This window comes from Marmota marmota, unplaced genomic scaffold, assembly GCF_001458135.2.
Source record: "Marmota marmota marmota unplaced genomic scaffold, marMar, whole genome shotgun sequence".
NCBI lineage: Eukaryota > Metazoa > Chordata > Mammalia > Rodentia > Sciuridae > Marmota > Marmota marmota.
The window spans coordinates 42,936,489-42,957,623 of NW_026000026.1; the positions used below are offsets into that span (position 1 = coordinate 42,936,489).

At 39.7% G+C, this 21,135-nt stretch overlaps 1 protein-coding gene and 1 pseudogene across 2 annotated transcripts in view; one reads left to right on the top strand and one right to left on the bottom strand.

Annotated features, from left to right (window-relative positions):
- Dtd1 (D-aminoacyl-tRNA deacylase 1) overlaps positions 1 to 21,135 on the top strand; it is a 179,388-nt gene that overhangs the window by 96,260 nt on the left and 61,993 nt on the right. The window lies entirely within an intron of this gene.
- On the bottom strand, positions 3,601 to 4,335 carry LOC125619202 (annotated as a pseudogene).

A 21,135-nucleotide genomic window follows, 5' to 3' on the forward strand; every position in this document is an offset into this window, starting at 1 on the left:
TATCATAGAGAGAGAGAGAGAGAGAGAGAGAGAGAGAGAGAGAGAGAGATAGATATTGGGGTTGGGGGGCAGGGAAGATGAACTTTTCCAGGGCACACCCGCAGTGAGTGATTCACCTTTTCCACCTGGCTATAGTTACTACTCAGTACATTCAAACTAAGGTGGACTGATTAGATTACAGCTCTCTCAGTCCAATCATTTTACCTCTGAATATTCCTGCATTAACATAGGAGCTCTTGAGACATACCTCATAGGCAGACCATAACACCAGCCCTTCATGTGCTTATGTCCTCAAATCTTAGGCAACAAATATTTCAATTACCTCTTCCAATTCTTGATCAGACCGCTGCTCTAAGGGTGATAGTTGACATGATGTATGTCTTTTAGACAGACTATATCTTTGCCCATTGTTGGATATAATATGCTGTAAAGTGTGTTCCTTGGTTTGAAGAAATATTCCTTGGTTTGAAGAAATATTCCTTGATGGCTCAAATGGATACAGTATCTTTCATTTTAGTCCTTCAGCAGTGTTTTGAGCATTAGCTATCTACTTCCCAGTCCTGAGTATGTGCCTGTTTCTGTCTGAATATGTGTCTCCTGGGCCTACAGGCAGTGGTCCTGTGATGTCAGCTATATGGGTCTCTGCCTTTGGAAAATATGCAGAATAGCTCTCTGTGTCTCTTTCTTTCTGGCAGTTCCTATTGGCATTTTGTACCTCATAAGGTACAAGAGGAATATGTTTACAATCAGCCCGTCTCTGCTCTGCTGTAGCTTTTCCTGTGAGCATTAATTTCATGGGCCCACCTATTCAAGTGAATATACCAGGATACACATTAGTTGGTTTCAATCACTTTATGTCCTGGAAGAGAATTCTTTTGGGCATTAATATTGTCCATTAAGCTCCATCAATTCCCTTAGTGGTTTTCATAGGTCTATGCCTCATATGGCCGTCCCTTTAATAGCCTAGTTTTCCATCTGCCTGACCATGTGGAAAGCCATAGCTACTGCCCATGAGTCTGTTATATACACTCAAACTTAAGGATTCTAATTCCTTTAATTGTTACATATGCTTCTAGACTTACCATGGGGTTATGTCCTGATAACTCATTGAAGGTCAAAATCATCCTAAGTGGAATCTGCATTTAATACTTGTAGCCTACTAAATGTGATAGCTTATCAATGCAAAACACCAAAGAGTAGTGGGTATTTCCCTTCATGATCACATAGAAAACTAGAGCTGCAGCTAGCTACCACTGTCCAGCATGGTGAGAGACTATTATACTGCATGTCAGTAGCCTGTGAAAAAGATTAAAATTCGAAGTATGGTTGTTCCTTAATGCATATCACTTCTGTACCATCATAAAGTTTAAAAAAAAAAAGTCAAACCATTGTAATTTAGGGACCATCTATATAAGGAAAACAGTAAGGAATTTGGGTCATTGAGCTGATTTCTTTCTCTTCTCCTTTCCTTCTCTCCCTCCCCTTCCCTCTTCCCTTCCCCTCTCCTCCTCCTCCTCCTCCTCCCCCCTCTTCCTCCTCCTCCTCTTCCTCCTCCTCCTCCTTCTTCTCTCTCTCTCTCCCCTTCCTTCCTCCCTCCCTCCCTTTCATTCATTCATTCACTCATTCACAGGGGATTTATACCACTGAGCATACCCCAACATTCCCCTTTTTATTTTCATTTTGAGACAGGGTTTCATTAAGTTGCTGAAGCTGACATTGAACTTGAAATCCTTCTGACTCAGTCTCCAGAGTTGCTGGGGTCACATAGTGGCTTCCTGGGAGCCATCCTTCTTCAATTAGTTTTCTCAGTCAATTGTTGTACTGGGTTGCAGTGTAGTGGCCTTCCAGCAGAATGCTGTCTATTCTCATTGAATGCCTTCCATTAACCAATCAGCTTTTTTTCTTGGCCAACTGGAAGTGGTGTGTAGGACACTGATCGCGTGAAAATAGAATCTGGTAGCTCTTCAGGTGGTGCCAAAGTTGATTCTAGAGGAAAACAGTCTCCCTGATCATGAATAAAGCGAGTAACTCCTTACATTCCTCTGTTGGCATATTCTTATATAGACCATTTCCATTTTATCATTTTACTATTCTATTTTTTTCCAGTTCTTCTTCTGGGAATTGCCTTCCTTATGGAGTGTTTCTCTGACATTATCTAAGACAGTATGGATATTTCAAATTTCAAGATTATTTTTGTCCTTCAGTCATGGGTAATTTTCATTTATATCCAATAACAAACTAATAATTGTCTCTCAAATGACATACACCGTACTGCCATGTCTAGAAATTTCCTGGCCTAGAATTGTAGTGGTTGCTGATGGATAGCACTCCTGGTCTTTTGTCATGAAGTATAAGCTTGTAAGTGCAGATTGAAGACACTCCCTAAATCAGATCTTAATGTAGCTCATAGGTCCCAAAGGCGTTGACTGAGCCGCTGCTTTTTGTAATTCAGACATAGCCTGATGGTGTTCAGGTTCACATTCAAATCTAACCCTCTTTTGGGTAGATTTATGGTTAGGAACTAGCAGTATTCCCAGAAGTGAGATGCGCATTCTCTAGAATTTGAGCAATGTGACTAAGTACCATGCTTCTTGCTTGGTTCCAAAGGTAATGACAGCAGTTTATTTTTTAGTTGCCTATGAAATATCACAGGTGGCTCCTGCTCAAATTATTCCTAAGTATTTTATTGTTTGGTCAGTCTTTTGAGTGTTTGCTGGATTTGTCATCTAGCCTGAGAATTGTGTGTGTCACTGCTGGATTTAATTCAGTCCTAGCTTGCTTTTCAGTTTCTGATATTATCAGGATGTCATCAATGTAGAGTGTTAATGTATTTGGATACTGCAGTAGTTCAAATCCCTCCCAACCAAATCAGAACAGTAAGCTGGGCAATTGAAATAATTCTGCAGTAATAGTAAATGTAAAGGGATTCTTTCTTGGGAAGGCAAGCTGCAATTGACTATTTTGATTTAGGTATTGAGGAAAAACAATTTGCAAAATCATCATGCAAAATCATTCCTTTAACATGAATTTTTCTCACTTTCAAAACCATATCAGAAACTGTTAGACATGGTGCTGTTTCATTCAAGCTACAGCAATTCATTAGTATCCAGAGCTATCCACTTTTTAATTTCTATTTTTTCCCTCCCTTCAAACAGATTTATTGAACATAACAAAATTCTATAAAGTATCCTGAACCTGCTGCTTTGAAACATGATCTTTTCTTACTAATATCTTGAGATGTTGGCTAAATTGACCAAATTATGTATGCAATGTTCATATATGAATATACCACAGTACTAATTAAATAACCAATTAATAAATAGAAGGAATACCAGTAGAGGAAGAGGAAGAGGACAGGGGGAGGAAGGAAGGAAGGGAAAGAGGAAGTACTGGGGACTGAAAGGGAGCAAATTATATTCCATAGATGTATGATTATATCAAAATTAACTCCACTATTACATATAACTATAACATACCAATAAAAACATTTAAAAAATAGAAAAGAGCCCAATGAACATTAATGAACCTTTAATAGTTTTATAATTAACATCAGTAGAGTTGAATTCCTATGACAAGCTGCTGGGGAACACATAAGAAAGGTCAAGAGGCCACTTTGTGCATTGTCACTATGATGCCATCATGATGAACATCATCGTGTTCCCATTAACTGAATCTTGACACATCACAGGAATTTCAGTGAGGTCAGAAGTTAGCTTAGCCGCTTGCTGGGCTAGGACAGATATCACTCTAGCACAGTCATCTGACAGCATCTCATGGCTGCTGAAATTAAGTCCTTGTGCATCTATACTCCAGCAATGGATGGATTCTTCATTGTGTCCTCCAAGTGCTGCTCTAAGGTTCCTCCATCCCAACTGCAGTCCAACACAACTTAGGACCACACCGCATCCACTTTTTTCATAGATCACACTGGGCAATTAATGTGGAGCAATTTGTTTTGCCAACATATTGATTAAGTTGGTACTCACTTTATCTACCAGTGTTTTATATTGTGAACAAATGAACAATACTGGGTAGGGGATGTGTTCCTCATTTAGATACAATGTTAATCCCAACAGTATGTTCAAGTAAAAGGATACAGCTAGTTCACATGAAGTTTGTTTGGACACCCAGTTCTTATCCAGTCTTCTGTTTCAATCCCATAAACCAGTGCTGCTATCTGTCTTCCTGTCTAATCCTTTTAGGACCTCACCAGCAGGTTTGGAATCACAGAGCATTGGGCTCCATGAAAAGTTTCTCTTTCACTCCCTGGCCATTTTACCTGTGCACATGTACTTGGCCCCCAGTCTCCAGCCAGGAGTCAGGCCCAGAGACCATGGCTCCTTCATCAATTCTTACTTCATTTAATTGGTTACACATTCACCCTCAGTGATTCAGGGTCAGTCTTCTCATTGTCATTCTTGCCTTCTGGCTTTAAAAATTCTTCCAAACTATAATAAATAGATAACACTTGTTTAGAATCTTTTGATGTTGGGAGGAGGAGTTAGTAGGGGTCCTTCATTTGGCCTGAATTTTAATAATGTCACTTTGAGACATTTGTGTTGGTCACATCAGTGTTCATTTTATTTACCCCATTCCTAAATACCCTTTGAAAACTTCCACCCTCTTGACAAGAGTTCCTTGGCTATCCCCTTTGTCTTTCCCTATCTCTTGTGAACCCCTCTGAGTTTCTTAGCTTTGTATTGGAAAGCTAAGACAACATATTGGTATGGCTTCTCAAACTGTTGCTTGATTTTGCTTAAGAAAGGTTTCATGATGGGGTGGAGTATTTTCTTTTAAGGGGTCTTCTTGGTCACAGCATTTTTCTTGACTTGGGCAAGGAGCATATTAAGTGGATGGATATGCCAGTCTTCATAAAGCCAATCCACCGTGGCTATCATAGACAGCATATTGGCCACTTGGGGGTGGGGGTTGTCCTATTTGACATTTAAAGGAAGAGCAGGATAATTCTCCTTTTCAGGATAAACATAGTTTATAGCAGCCTGTATCCCCTTGGGAGCAGCCACTGTGGTCTGTCTCATATAAAACCATCTGTGGATATTCAGTGGTAAGCTGTGGGTCCAGCATCTATATTTATTCACTGCTGTATCCAACATGTTCCTCTGTTTTGTAGAATTCAAAGCCAGTGGAAACTGCTCACAGCTGATTTTACTCAAGGTTCTTCAGAAAGCTGGCAGTGACAACTCACAAAACTCCTTCACTCTGTGTGTGAATTGCTTATTCCTGTTCTTTGATGATTTCTCTTTTTTAATTGATTTTTTTTTCTTGATTGATGTCTCATCTTTGTACCTCCAGATTCTTCCTTGCAGCAGACCTGTCTTTGGCCCTACTTGGAGACTGGGTTAGAACAGAAAGTCTCATGGCAGATATTTCATTAGGAGTTGAACAATACCATGCAGTCTCAGTCCTTCTACAGATACTTATTCAGCACTTACTTTGGGCTAGGCACTTTCTAGACATGTGGGATGTAGCAGTGAATACACAAAGTTATGTATGGGTCTCATATTCTGAGGTGTTGAGGGGCTGAATGGAGCTACGGGAAACAGTATAAAAATAGGTGTCTCGGGTGATGAGGAATGTGATTGAGAAAAAAACTGGGCAGGGACAATGACCAGGGATCCTGGTAGGCTGCAGTTTTAGGGACCCATTTGAGCCAAGACCTGAGGGAGAGAACTCTGAGGGGATATTGGGAAAAAGCCTTCCAGGTGGAGGAAACAGCCAGTTTAGGGGCTAGAGGGGCAGTGCTAGGTGAGTTTGAGGCACTGGGTAGCTTGCAGAGCATAAAGGTGGCAGTATTGGTGGTGGGGAGGTGAGAGAGATGCCAGGGCAAAGTAATATAGACCCCAAATCTAAATGGCTAGAACTTGTCTAGAAATGTGGATTATATGACTATCCTCTGAAGAAAGAGCAGGCCCCTCTAGCTGATGGACCAGGCCACCAGACTTAGTGAATTGGAGGAATAAGAGAGAACCTGACTTAGTTATTGGAGGAAGAAGAGAGAAGTGTTTCCCACCCCCACCCCCCCCACCCCGTGCTGCTGGGGATTGAACCCAGAGTCTTGGACATGCTAGACAAGCATTCTACATCCCCAGCCCAAGGTATTTGTAATAAACGTCTATACACATGTGTAGTTTTTTTTTTTTTTGATATTGGAATCAGACCCAGGGCCTTGTGCATGCTAAGCATGCACACTACCATTGAGCTATACCCTTGGCCCTGGTTTTGATTGATGGTGTGATTCACCTTTTGACAGGAATGAAGGCAGTTTCCTATAATTTAAAGAAACTTGTTTGAAGAAGGTTGATTGGGCTTCTGCCTCCTTCATCTTTGATAAGGCCTCATCACTACTTCTGAGGTTGTTCAAGTTGGTCATTTCTACTTTCACCATCTACCAAAAGAACAATTGGATAGCAGAGGCTGGTTTCAAAGAGAGTAAAATAGAATTTATCTTTATCTCTGAATTAATAGAATCCATGTACCAGCCATCTCTGTTTGAAGTTATATCAGTATAGGAACATAGTTCCCCGGTGTTCAAAAGATGCTTATTCATTTGGCAATTGATTTCTTCATCTATCAAATAATATTGACTCCTGCCTTGCATGGTATTGGGCTTTTGGAATATGATGAATAAAACTGATGCATTCTCCTTACCCAGTTGTCAGACCTGGTTGGGTGGGGCAGACAGTCTCCAAATAATCTTATTCCAAAGTCTCACAGTGTAAACTGTAATGTGTAGCTCAAAGAGGACAAGGTGTCACAAGCTTCCTTGAAGTGAAGTTGACTTAGAGAGTGAGGATTTTTTAGTAAGCAGAAGTGGCACAGGGAGAGCATTCCAGGAAGAAGGAACTGCATGTGCAAAGGTTCTGAGACATAACAGGAGTGCTCTGGAGTATTCTTATACATGTCAGAAAGTAGATGGTAGACTTTAGACATAATTAAATGTGTTTTAGGGCATGGACATTTATCCCTAGGGTATTTGGAAGGCCCCCTACCCAGAACAATGTATCATAGTATACTGGATAACTGAGTGTTCTTTTTGCTGTCTTCTTGCTTTTTATTTTCTAGTGTTTGGTCATTTTCATTCTGAAGCAGTCACAGAAATGATCTGAGAAAAGGTTTTCTTCTTAGGAAAGTGGTGTTTAATTGGTTAACCCATATACGTGGGCAAAAATGGCATATCATTGAATAGAGAGCAGACGATCCTTGCCATTATTTGTCATTGACAATTGAGAAAGGGGGTGAGGGGTGTGTGCGGGTAGGTGGATGGGGATGGGGAGGCATAATATGTAGCAGGTAGAGCTAACAGGGGCCAGGAGGGGATGACTGAATGAGAAATCAAAAATTCAGAAGCCTCTGAAAGCATTATAGACCATTATGGGAATTGAAATTAGAAACATTGTATACATTTTTAATATTTCTGCTAGGAAAAAGACTGTAGCCATGTTAATGTTTAATGCATGGACCATAATAGGGAGCTGAGCAGCTCTCTGTGGCCCCATTTTCTCAGTTGTCTTCTTTCAGAAGAAGTTTGGTTCTATTTTAGGTTTGTCTTTGAGAAGTGTAGCTTACCAGGAATGAGAACCCTGAGGTTAGAAATGGCCTTTCATTCCTCTGTGAATAGGTACAACAAGTGACAAATGATGTGCTCTGAGCTGGGGCTGTAGCTCAGTGGTGGAATATTTGCCTAGCCTGTAAGAGGTACTGGGCACCATCCCCAGCAGCATGCATGTGCGCGCACACACACACATATATTTTCTGTTTTCGGGCCCCATTTGCACCTTTTTGAATATATATTATGTAAAATTTCTAAGGTTTATATTCGTTTTGGTATTTATAAATTCTTTTACCATTTTTCTCTCCAGATTTTCGTAGTCTTCTATACCTCTGTTAGGAACAGAAAAAGGGAATGAAATACACAGTCTGTTCTTTTTCCTTTTTCCTTTTGACTTTGATTTGAGAGTGATACAAACTAGATGTTAGTGTGTTCTTGTATTTAAGTTTTCTGTATCATGGCAGGTTTATTTGGACAGTGGCAGGAGAGAGTCAAGATGGTAGAAGGGGTATTTTTTCACTAATCTTATTTAAAATTGCCTGTACATGTTGACAATAAAAACTGGTATACATTGAGTCAATTTTATTATTTTATTGTTTTAAAACTATCTATACCAACATTGTCCAACTTTTTGCAGTTGAAAATATTCTATATCTGCATTGTTCAGTACATTAGTCACTCGACTCTTATGACTAATGAGCACTTTAAATGCAGGTAGTGAGACTGTGGAACTTAAATTTTAATTTAATTTTACTAAGTTTAGATTTAAATAGCCACCAGTGGCTGGTGGCTACCATGTTGAACAGTGCAGAGCTATATTGCCCACCCTGCTGCCTGCATGGGCAGTGGATAATTCCTGTTCCCCAACCTTGGCCCCCACTGTTTAGAGAATCTCACATCAGGTCAAACATAAAGCCAGGTTTTAGTCTGCCACTCACCTTTTAGTGTCAGTGTCAGGAGTGGAGGCAGAAGTACCAAGAGGGTATGTCCTTGTCAAGAATTAACATCTTGCTTGACTTAAAGCACACTAACGAATGTATAAGAGAGCACTTATGTGCATTCATGTTGTATACAAAAATTGTCCAAATTATACCCCAAACTGCTCTGCCCTTAGTTTATTCTTTAGTTAATGTACATATTGGTCAATGCAAGGATTTAATTAAGGTTTCTTTTTTTTTTTTTTTGTGGAATTAAATATAACATGACACCTAAGACAAGGAATTCAAATGTTTCAGATTTGATGCTTTGCTTATAAACAATGGAGGTAATGAAATGGTTTTTAATCTTAATTCCAGAAAAATCTCTGGAATATAGATGTTGATCATTTTTGTCAGCTGCAAACTCTGTATCCTTACTTCTTCTGGTCATTTGCCAGTGGGATTGCCTTTGTCTGTGGCATTAGGGGTAAGCTAGTATGGGAAGAAGAAGTCATCTTACCCTGATTTTATCCAAGGTTAACTAATTTCACCAGGGACAGAATAAACCCTGATTAGTGGATAGAATCACATTGGTAAGAGCACAGTGCTCTGCCAGCTATTGATTAGTTGTCTCTGAGGTCAGTGGCTCAAAAGGACACAGTAGAGCTGGTATGAGCCAGTTAGAGTGAGGAGGAGCCCACTGGATGCTTGGAAGGATGCTATGATTGCAGACCTAGACTCTTAGGCCCAGATGAATTATGTTTACTTTTATAAAATCATTATTGACAGCTTTCCTGCCAAACAGGATAGAAATGCATGTGAATTAATCAACATTCTTTATAAAATGTCAAACCTTGAAGTCTTTTGATATAATATATGTGACATATAAATTTGGATATTTTCTAGAGACATGACATGACCATTAATTCATCTTTTCTGGTCTTAATTGGCATTTGACCACCAAGACTTGGTTTTGATAGGTAGTAAATTTGGTAACAATTTTTTTTTTCTTTTCTTTTTGTTACTCTTTATTTTTCTTTTTTTACTCTTTATTATGGTGGTTGTGGCATATAGGAAGGAAGGGGACATTGATTTTCAAGAATCATTTATGTCAACAAAGAGACATTGATCATTGGATAATATAATTTGTTGTTTTATACCAGCTCTGTTGTAATAAAAATTATTCCTTTAAAGTGAATCATGCTTAATTGATATCATTTGGTTTATTCCTTTGTTCTTACCTAAATACCTTGAAAGCAGCACCATTATCCCTCACTGTGTGTCCAGTGCTGGTGTGGTTTTACACAGAAGTCGACATATGCAGGAGCAGAGGTCCCAAGGACTATCTTCAAAGGAATGGCCTTGTGCAAGAAATTGGGATAGGTTAGACCTGCACTGGCCAGCATAGTGATCTCTAGCCACATAGAGCCAGGGAAATTTAAGTTCCTGGACATTTAATAAAATTAAAATTCTATAGTCACAGTAGCCACATTACAAGAGTTCCATTGACATGTGTGTCTAGGGGCTACTGGTGCTGGACAGCAAAGGTAGAGGGCCTTTTCATCCTAGAGAAAGTTCTACTGGACAGTGGTAGATATTTCTGGAATGAGTTTTATTTATTCAGTCAGTAGATGTTGCTGAAATCTCCTTGTCAGATCCATTTCTGACCACAGGTACACTGTGAGGGAACTGAAATCCAGGCCTGGCACTCATGGAGCCACTATGAGGAACAAAATGGAAGAAGCTAGTCCAGAAATTTCCGTGTATGTGTATCAGTATTTATGTGCTCATTGTCCCCTGGGCATACAGACGGGGTGGGTAGGACACTGTCTCTTTCCTCAGTGGGGAAGAAGGAGTGTATTTTTGTAAAAGGGGAGACTGGTTTAGTGTAACAGAATTCTGCCCAGCACATGTTTGTGGTCACTCTGTGACTGCTTTGAGCTTCCTTTTCTTGCATGATCTTGGTGGGGCTTTCAGTCTAGCCTTCCACAGTGTGGTGAGGGTTAAAAGAAAAACATTCTAAAAGCTACTGCTCAGCACTCAGCATTAAATAAATTGAGGCTATTATTACTCTAACCTTTTATATCATAAAAATGGTTGAGAAGCTAAAAAGTAGCTTCAGCTGGAGATGGGGAAGGGAGGCATTTACTGGGGACAGGAGCACAGGAGCAGCTGGTTCACGGGCAGCTGGTCTCGCCTGTGCATGAGGAATGATTGCATATCTCAGAGGACTCTCCTCAGTAAAATCCTTATGTAAGTGGGGTGCTTTGCACACTCCCATGTTGGCCATGTTCTTATGGCTGTTGCGATTTCTGTGCCAAGGCTCCGTTGTCTTCTGTGGACATTCGTGTTCACAAATCTCCCTGAACATTCTCCAGAGGGAGAAGAAGGTAGGATTCTTGGTCAGGCTGCCTACAGCCTGACAAGGAATGTCCCCCACCTCTCAGGAGGGCATATCTTGAGCAGGTTAGCCCACCTGCCCTGCAGTCTCGTTGTGGGTACAGGTAGGGAGAGCAGGGTCTTACCAGACAAGGCAAGATGACAACTGTGGTTTCTGTGTTTCTCTTGAGCTCTTGGGTTTGCCACCTCAGCAGGTCATGCTGAGGTGCCTGCTTGGACTCAGGGACCTGGTGGGTAATGGAGATGCAGAGTAGCAAGGAAATTCATGGGAGTGACCAGCACATTCCAGCAGTCTAGAAAAGAGTTACTGTATTTGTCATAGGTGATATATATATATAATTGTTTTCCCTTTACAAAAAAACCTGAGAAACTAGAGAAGAATCTTATACTCAAGGTTAGGCAAATCTCAAAAGTGATTAGAACAACATTTGCAAAAATAATTGAATGAAGTTTAAAAAAATCAGTATATTCATCTTATTGCAGCTATTTTAATTTCTTATTTCTTTATGTTTTTCTACACATTTATCCTTCATATTGGCGAAATCAACACATATTTTTTCACTTAAAACTTTTTTCAGACAATTTCACTGAGGTTGACAAAACTTTGTATCATTTTTATGTTTGTATACTGTTTCTTCATGCAGACTACCTTGTATCAACTTTCCTTCATTATTGGATATATAAATTAATTTGATTTTTAATAATTGTAATACAAAATTGAACATATTTTTTCCAATAATGTTTGACTATAAAGAAATTCCAAGAAATGGCAATGAATGCCTTTATGTATAAACAAACCTGTAAAATTTTGGCAAAACATGTAGAGAATTTTACTATTTTTTTAAAGGTTTTTCTAGGATCTACTGATGTCTGTTTTTAACAATAATTATATAGTTCAATTCTGTATTATAAACTTAAAATGACCTTACATATTTATAATGGAAAATTTTATACACAATAGACAGAATAGTCTATTGAATCACTGGTTCAGCAAATACCCCGTTATGCCATTCTGATTTTGTTAACCCTCCAATGCTACTTTGAAGTGAATTTCATTTGTACATATTAAGTGGTTTTTTTTCAAACATTTGGGTTTATATCTGAAGTCTTTACCTTGACTTTCTGGCTGCATTAGCCCAGGTATGTACAAAGCATCTCCTATGGGCACTGGGGGACCATCATTTTTTTTTTTTTTTAAAGTAGGGGAAGGATAAAGTAGTGAGAAGTATACTTTATGGAGTGAATTTGTTAGCTTTTGCAGGATGCTTGGTGTGGAAAGGCCCAGAAGTGAGGGGATGGTCATCTTCATCTACCTGGCTGTATGTGATGCTGCTACTGTACAGTCCTCCCCGCCCCCTCCCCCTATTTCTCTCTTTCCTTACCCTCTTTTGAACAGTGTTTGTGATTGAGCCTTCCTTTGGCTGAAAGTAATGGTGCAATAGAATTTTCAGTTCTAGGTTCCTTAAGTAATAAGAACATTCTCTTTCTATCATAATAAGACCCTGTGACAGGGACTCTAGAGTTGTTTAATTTGGCAGCTGAGAGGCCAGGCAGCTTCTCCATTATTTTCTTGGTATCCTCACAGTTGCAAAATGGCTGCCACAGCACTATGCATATACCCTTTACACTGTGTTAGAGGCAGGCAAAAGGGTTGGTGTTTCTCTCATTTTATTTTTATTAGGAAGAGGAATCATTTCTGACTGTGTTCAGCATTTTTCCTTTCACATCCTCTTAGGCACAGCTGAGTTACTGTCCAGGAAGTCACTAGGAATATTTGGGAAAGAAAGTTCCTGGCATTTTATCCCTCTGGAGCAGAGTTTCAGCAAAGAAGAAAGGGTACTGAGTAAAGAGAGCCTGTTGTAGGGGTTTAAAAGCCTGTTTTACATGTGGAAAAGGACTGAGTCTGCAAGAGCTTTCTCCCAAGTAGCAAGTAGGATGTGACAGAGCAAGGCTTTAATCCAGGTCTTTGGACCCAAGTCCATGCAGGTCTTTTCCTCATGTCACCCAGAGTATCTGTGTGGGGCCTGGGCTGGGGATGGAGGACTGGCAGTGGCTCAGCAGGAGGAACAAGGAGGGCACAGAATTGGAAGATGTGGGAGAAGGAGTCCAAGGTGGCAGTAAGGCTCTAGGTGGGGGAGCAGCAAGTGGGGTGGGAACATGGTAAGGGACAGCTTGAGGGTTTTTGCTCATGTCAGCAGGACAGCCGTGGGACCATCCTGGCAGGAAGTGGAGCTCAGGTAGAGAGAGAGTAGATTACCTAACACACTTGGTTTAATGAATTCCTGATGAATGAGATGTACCAACAAGTGCCCTGATAAGGCAGTGGATATCTTTAAAAAAAATAATATGAATGGTCTTCCCTAAGTAGTTTACTTCCTACCAATCAATTATTTCCTTTGGTAGATCCTGGCAAATTAAAAAAAAAAAACACAAAACCCTTTGGACCTTTTCAGTGGTAGAATTTTTGCTTTATAGCAAAAAAACTGTGGATATGTTGGCACAGTAGAGCTGTGAGGGAGGGTGACATCTTCAAGGTCCTTGATTCTGTTGCCCCATGTGAGTTGAATGCACTGGAGGAGTTTTCTGGCCTTGCACAGGAGAGCATTCAGGATGGAACAGCACAGGATATAGGCCTCCACCCGGTCATTCAGCAGCTGACATTAGGCTTGCCCCAGTGCTTGGGATGAAATAGGTTTTCATTGTATATTCGCTAAACAAGTGAATATTCTGTGCACTTGCTTTGGTTTCTGTTTTTAAAGAATCACCTAATTTGTAAGTCTTTCAGATTGCTGATTTATCAGATAAAATGCATAAAGTGAGCTGATGATTCTAAATAGGAACTAAACTCATTCCTGGATGATTCATTTAGAGCTGCTCATTTTGCATAGAGCTAATATAGTGCAATGCCTGAGATCCACTTTAAAATCTTATTGTGTGACCATATCTTTGTTGAAAGGAGAAATTTGTCTGTAGTCATTTTAATCTGCTACATAATGAGTGTTTAAATAGCTTCTTACTCACTTCCATTTCAAACTGAACATTATTTGTATGTCCCTCAAAAAAGACCAAGGAGATGAGGCAGAAATGTTGAAAAGGGAGACCCTTTCATTGGTCCCTTGTGATAAGACAGAGAAAGAGAGGGACGGTTAATCTTTCCAAAGCAAGAAAGGTTAAGCTTCTGTTGCTAAGTTCCATAGTGACTTACCACTGACTGGTGTTCCCTTACTTGCTCTTTTCACCATCTCTGTGACATGCTCTCCTTCCTTAGTTTTAATTTTTTGCGGGGCAGTTGAATCCTCATTTGGTGATATCTTCCTGTAGATTGGCAGTTGTTGAGTCCAGAAGGAACTGGGGAAATTGTCTCATTCAGCAAATGATGTGGAATAATGATCTGGGTCCGAGGCAGGCCAGAAAAGTCACGCTGGGATAAGTGGTGTAGAACACAGGAACATTGATCTATTGCAGGTCAGACCTAACTCCTTAGTGGTCTGATAGGGGTTGTAGTCACTGGTACTGTGACCAGGACCAGGTCAGTCTTAGATGGCTCTGTGTTGGTGCTTGATGCAGAGGTACCACGGGGAACCTTGCCTGTCACATAGGATAGGAATTGGATCACAAAGTTGTCACTAGCTCTGTTGGGGTAAGAAAAATGGGGAATTGTCTATAAAAATTTTAAGAGGACAGGCAGGTGAATGTTCTTAGCCAGTGCCATTGCCATATTCTATAATTTTTCTCCCTGACCATCATGCTTCCTACCCTGGGACCAGTTTCCTTCCCTGAGCGCTCAGGCTTTGGTCCTTGCCTCACTGGCCTCCTGTACCTGCTATTGCGCATTTTTTTCTGGAGGCTTCCCCTTCCGCATTTCTGCTTTCTGGACCCTCTCCCTGTCTTTGTGTTTCTTGGGTTTCTTTCTTATTTATGCCAAAATCCATCTCCATGTAATTTTTTTCTGAGAAGAATTCAGAAATTATTTTTTCTGATTTTTAAAAAATCTATTTGAAAATGTCTATATAGTCCTTACGCTTGACTGTTGATTTGGATGGGATATCAAGTTCTGGGTTCAAAAACCTTTTCGTCAGAGTTCTGAAAGCTTTGATTCTATAGTTGGTTCTTCTGTGAGGACGTTTCTGCATTTCATTCTCATTTTTTGGCTGGGAATCTTTCTTTTCTCTTTCTGGATCCTATGTCTTGATCTTTTATATCCTCAGATTTCATGAGGATATATCCCACTTTTGTCCTATTTAGTAATCTAAGGTTTCTTAAATCTAAATTATTTTGTCTTTCTTCAGCTCTGCTAAGTTTTCTTGTGTCGTCGTCATCATTATTATTACTGTTTTCACACTTTCATTTATTTTTCTATTCTCCTTTTTTTCTGGAAAGTCTGGAAATCAACATAATTCTACATTGGTCCTTTGTTATAAGCTTTCTCCATATTTTCCATATTTGTACTTTCATCCAGAGGACAATTATTAAATTTTATCTCCTACCACTTTACTGAATTTTTTATTTTGGCAATCATTTTTAATATCCATGAACTCTTTTCTTTTTTGTGCCAACTGCTACTTTTTTTTTTAGTAGAAGCCAGTTTTTGTTGGTTCATTTGCTTATTTGGCTTTTAGGGGTATTATATTTTCTTGATGTTATCAGAAGATACTATTTGGTTGTGTGTGTGTGTGTGTGTGTGTGTGTGTGTGTTTGATGGTGGGGGTTGAATCCAGGGCCTTGTGCATGCTAGGCAAGTGCTCTGCCTACCTCTGAGCTATATCCTTGGCTCTAATTGGGATTTTTTTTAATGATCATTTTTATTTGCTGAATTGTCTGTTTGATTGGCATCAGTTGTTCTGTTTATCCTATTTGGTCCTTTTTTTTTGAGCTACAAATGCTCCCTCCAGTATCTTGGTGTCTGGTATCTGTTCATATATAAGAGTGTTCATCAGCGTAGATTCAAACAGATTTATGTAATAGATTGTTTTCAGGAAGGTCATTTTGGTTTTTAGGGATCCTCTTCTCTGAATGGGAGGATAGCTGGGCAGTCACATGTGTACATGTGGATAGGAACCTCAGAAAACATAATGAAGGAATCCTGATGGACTCAGGTGTGAAGAGTTATGTGCAAGGGATGGAAAAAGAACACTTAACCAAAACAAGTATGAGAGAGTGGCCTAGTCCTGTAAAATAGAGTGAGTCGTTTTATGAGCAGAGTATTGTGTGTTTTTAACACTTACTTCTTGAGAGTGGCTCTCTAACCATTTTCTATCCTGGGCCATTTGACAATGTCTGGGAGACACTTTTTATTGTCACAAATGGGAGGTGGGAAATGCTATTGTCCTCTAGTGAGTAGAGGCTAGGGATGCTGCTCAACACCCTCAAATGCACAGGGGAGCCCCACACAAAGAGTCATGTGGCCCCTGATGTCGGTAGCACAGAGGTTGAGCATCACTACTGTGAAGGAAAGGGTGGGCCTCTTGCTTAGGGCAGTGAGGCACCAGGAGGAATGTCAGCCCCAGTTGTGCTTTTCCACTCTGTCAAGGGGAGATGGAGTGAATAAATAAATACATTTCTGTCTCTGAGAACTTGTTGAGGGAGAGTGCCTAGATCCATACTGTCCAGTACCATGACCACTGTCCACAGTGGCTATTGAAATTAACCAAGACTCAATAAAATTACAAATTTAGTTGAGTTGTGTTAGCCACATTTCTGGTGCTCAGCAGCACACTTGCCACTGTGGCAAGTGTGTCAGACAGTGCAGAGATAGAACATTTCTATCACATATCATCCTACCAGACGGAGCTGGCCTATACAGTGTTGGTAATATTTTAGAGAATTTTGAAGAGTAGGAGTACTGTTATGTTTAAAAATTAAGTTTTCTATTTTACGGTATCAGAAGATAAGAGGAGTTTGAAACAAATTACTAATTGTCACAAAATTTGAATTTTTACAGATTAATTGGTGTTCATTACTATCTTTACACATAACATCCATAATGCTCCCCTCAATACCCAAACCTACTCAAATACCTACAGAACTTTCAGCTCCCGCCTACATGCTTCCTTTACAATAAATAGTAAATAGTTAATAAATGAAGCGGGATGGAACTCAAATAGATGAAAGTGAGAGCAGCTTTAGATGTTATCCAGCAAGTTCCCCTGCTGTTGAGAAGATAATCTCAGCTTTATTTGAATCTATGATGTCTTGTTGGGTTGGGTTTTCTTTTGGGAATTGAATGTCACATTCAGATGTCTTTGCTAGGCTATGGGCATCCATGCAATAATGTCCTTCTACGAAAAGTCAGAAGTTACATTCAGGTACTGATAGAATGCCAGATATGGGGTAAGATTTAGCATCCCAAAGGAAGTGAACTAAAGGCCTTGTCAAAGTATTAGTAATGAATCAATGATGTTGGAGGAAATGTCACCATTCATCATAAATAATACCTTCAGCACTGGGGATAGACATGAAAATGAGTGAGTCAGGACCATGGTAGCTTATAACATAGATGGATTCCAGTGTCTTCTTCAGAGGAGGTTAAACAACTTCATGACATGATAATGAGCTCAGCTGCTGATACCAGTGGAAAGGAAGAGCTGGGCCAAAGTAATTTAGCTCAGTCACAGTGTTTGCCTGGGTTAGGAGATTGTTCTCTGTGAGAATGAGCTGATTGGAGGCAAGGAGACCTTATGATTCCCACCTGTCTCTTAGAAAGGCTTTCTTGGAAAAGATAGTGATACTGTGCTCCTTCATTGAGTTAAAAAAAAAAAACACAAAAAACTTAGAGTGCAGTGTGGAGATATTAGAGACAAAATGCCAAAGGACAGAAACATTATTGGAACCTTGAACATGTTCTAAAAAGGGAAAATTTTGCTCTTGGAGCTCAGTATATTCTGAGTCCACTTGCAGGGTTTTGAGCCCTTGTGTTTCTGGATGCTTGGCCATCTGAGCCTTCTCATGCCGTCCATCTGCTTCTCCTTGGTTAACTCTCAGATCCAGCCTTTAGCTAAGACTCTACTAGAAAAGGGGATTGGCTTATTTCCTGTGTTTTCTTCAGGTCTCTTTCCACTTAGATTTGGATAAAGAGGGTGAACGGCACGTGGAATGCTCTCAGCAGTTGTGTTTTGGCGTTAAAGATGTAGCAGTTATTGGAGAGGTGGGAATACTGGATCATTACCCACCAGAGAATTTGGAACCCTTTTGCTATGTTGGGGCAAAACCAAAGCAATTATGTCTGTAGTGGAGGGCATTACTGACCACATCTGTTCATGGAGCCAGTTTTGCCTTCCCTTCCTGCAGTTTATTTGGAGCATCACTGTTTTTTGGTTTTTGGAAGGAGCTCTTTGTTAGGAATATCTTTACTTCTGAAGGCCAGAAATGGTAGCAACAACAACAAAAATCACAACAAATCTTTTTCTGCTGCTTTAGGATTTTATGTCTTTTGAAATAGAATTATCTTCTTTGGGGCTGGGAATGTAGCTCAGTGGTAGAGCACTCTAGTTTAATCTCCAGCTCCACAAATAAATACTTTTGATTTCCAAATAGGTAACCTGGCAGGTGGGGGTGGATTGCTCCTGAGTTTGGGCAGTTCAGGGTTTCGTGGTTGACTTTGGGAGAGAAAATGGAGTATGGGACCATTTTTTATGGGTGGAGGACCCACTATAAAAAATGAAATTTGATGCTTTCACAATGATGTAGGGAGTTACCTCCACAGAGCTAGATTAATAGCTAATCTCTTGAAAAAATAACACAGAAAATGACCTTTTACTTCTGTTCTCTGAGGCAGATCAAGTGGAGTGCATTTCTAGGCAGAAAAACATTTTGTGTAAATTATACGCAAGGAAGCAGTGTAACTTGGTGCTCTGTAATTAGCCCTGTCCTGGTATTTCAGCCTCTGAAAGGAAGTGTTGCTGTCGTAATTGAGTTCTTTTTAATCCCTTTAGTGGTACATTTACATATTTTAATTGAATGTTTCAGAATTTAGCAGGTGAAGCATTTCTGAAGTGCTGGCATCCTGTCCATCAGGTGTGCCCCATGGAGATACAGTGTACTGAAGGGGCCCAACAGCAGTGTGAGCCTGAGCATAAGAAGTGGGGTGGGGACAAAGTGTGACATCTCTTGGGTGGCCTCCTGAATGTTTTGTTGTTCCTGTGCAGCTTGTCATTTTTTACCTGGGTGCTCCTTGCTGCTTAAGCAGTTAATATCCTTATAAGAGAGTTAAATAGAGTGCATCTGACTCCTATTTCCGTAACTCCCTTGCACATTATTAGGATTTCAATTATATTGAGAAAGACAAGAGTTCTGTTGATAAAACATGGTAATTGGGGGAAACCAGAGACCTTCTTGGTCCCGCTTCAGGTTTTTCCAGACACCCCCGCCCCACTTCCCCACCTCTAGTACTGGGAATCTAATACAGGGCCTCTGTATACTAGCAAAATGCTCTGCCCTGACTTATATATCTCCAGTTTAAACAACATTTTTAAAAAATTTTGTTTTAATTAGTTATACATGACAGTAGAATGCATTTATGCACTTTAATATATCATACATAGATGGCATATAATTTCTCATGTTTTTGAGGGTGCATGTTTCAGAATCATGTTGATCATGTAGTCACATATATACATACAGTAATAATGTCTGTTTCATTCTACTGTCTTTCCTATCCCCACATCTTCTCCCCTCCCCTCCCATCACTTCCCTCTACCTAATCTAAGATAACACTATTCTTCCCTAGTGCGCCCACCACCCCCCCGCCCTTATTGTGAATTAGCATCTGCATATTAGAGAAAACATTTGGCCTTTGGTTTTGTGGGATTGGCTTATTTCACTTAGTATGATATTCTTTAACTCCAACCATTTACTGGCAAATGCCATAATTTCACTCTTCTTTAAAGCTGAGTAATATTCCATTGAGTATATATACCACATTTTCTTTATCCATTCATCTACTAAGGGATACCTAGATTGGTTCCATAGTCTAGCTATTGTGAATTGAGCTGTAATAAACATTGGTGTGGCTGCGTCACTATAGTATGCTGATTTTAAGTCTTTTGGGTGTAAACCAAGGAGTGAGATACCTGGGTCAAATGGTGGTTCTATTCCTAGTGTTTTGAGGAATCTCCATACTGCTTTCCATAGTGGTTGCACCAATTTGCAGTCCCACCAGTAATGTATGAGTGTGCCTTTTTCACCACATCCTTGTCAACATTTATTGTTGCCTGTATTCTTGATGGTTACCATTCTGACAGGAGTGAGATGAAATCTTAGAGTAGTTTTGATTTGCATTTCTCTAATTGCTAGAGATGTTGAACATTTTTTCAAATATTTGTTGATCAACTGTATTTCTTTTGTGAAGTGTCTGTTCAGTTTCTTAGCCCATTTATTGATTGGGTTATTTGTTTTTTTGGTGATAAGTTTTTTGAATTCTTTATATATATTAGAGATTAATGCTTTATCAGAGGTGCATGTGGTAAAGATTTTCTCCCAATCTGTAGGCTCTCTCCTCACATTATTAATTGCTTCCTTTGCTGAGAAGAAGCTATCCCATTTATTGATTCTTGATTTTACTTCTTGCACTTTAGGAGTATTGTTAAGGAAGTCAGATCCTAGGCTGCTTTTTCTATTTCTATGAAGCATGTCATTTGGATTTTTTTTCTTTTTTTTTTTTATTGGTTGTTCAAAACATTACAAAGCTCTTGACATATCATATTTCATGCATTAGATTCAAGTTGGTTATGAACTCCCAATTTTACCCCAAATACAGATTGCAGAATCACATCGGTTACACATCCACATTTTTACATAATGCCCTATTAGTAACTGTTGTATTCTGCTACCTTTCCTATCCTCAACTATCCCCCCTCCCCTCCCCTCCCATCTTCTCTCTCTACCCCATCTACTGTAATTCATTTCTCTCCTTGTTTTTTTTCCCATTCCCCTCACAACCTCTTATATGTAATTTTGTATAACAATGAGGGTCTCCCTCCATTACCATGCAATTTCCCTTTTCTCTCCCTTTCCCTCCCACCTCATGTCTCTGTTTAATGTTAATCTTTTCTTCCTGCTCTTCCTCCCTGCTCTGTTCTTAGTTGCTCTCATTATATCAAAGAAGACATTTGGTATTTGTTTTTTAGGGATTGGCTAGCTTCACTAAGCATAATCTGCTCTAGTGCCATCCATTTCCCTGCAAATTCCATGATTTTGTCATTTTTTAGTGCTGCGTAATGCTCCATGGTGTATAAATGCCACATTTTTTTT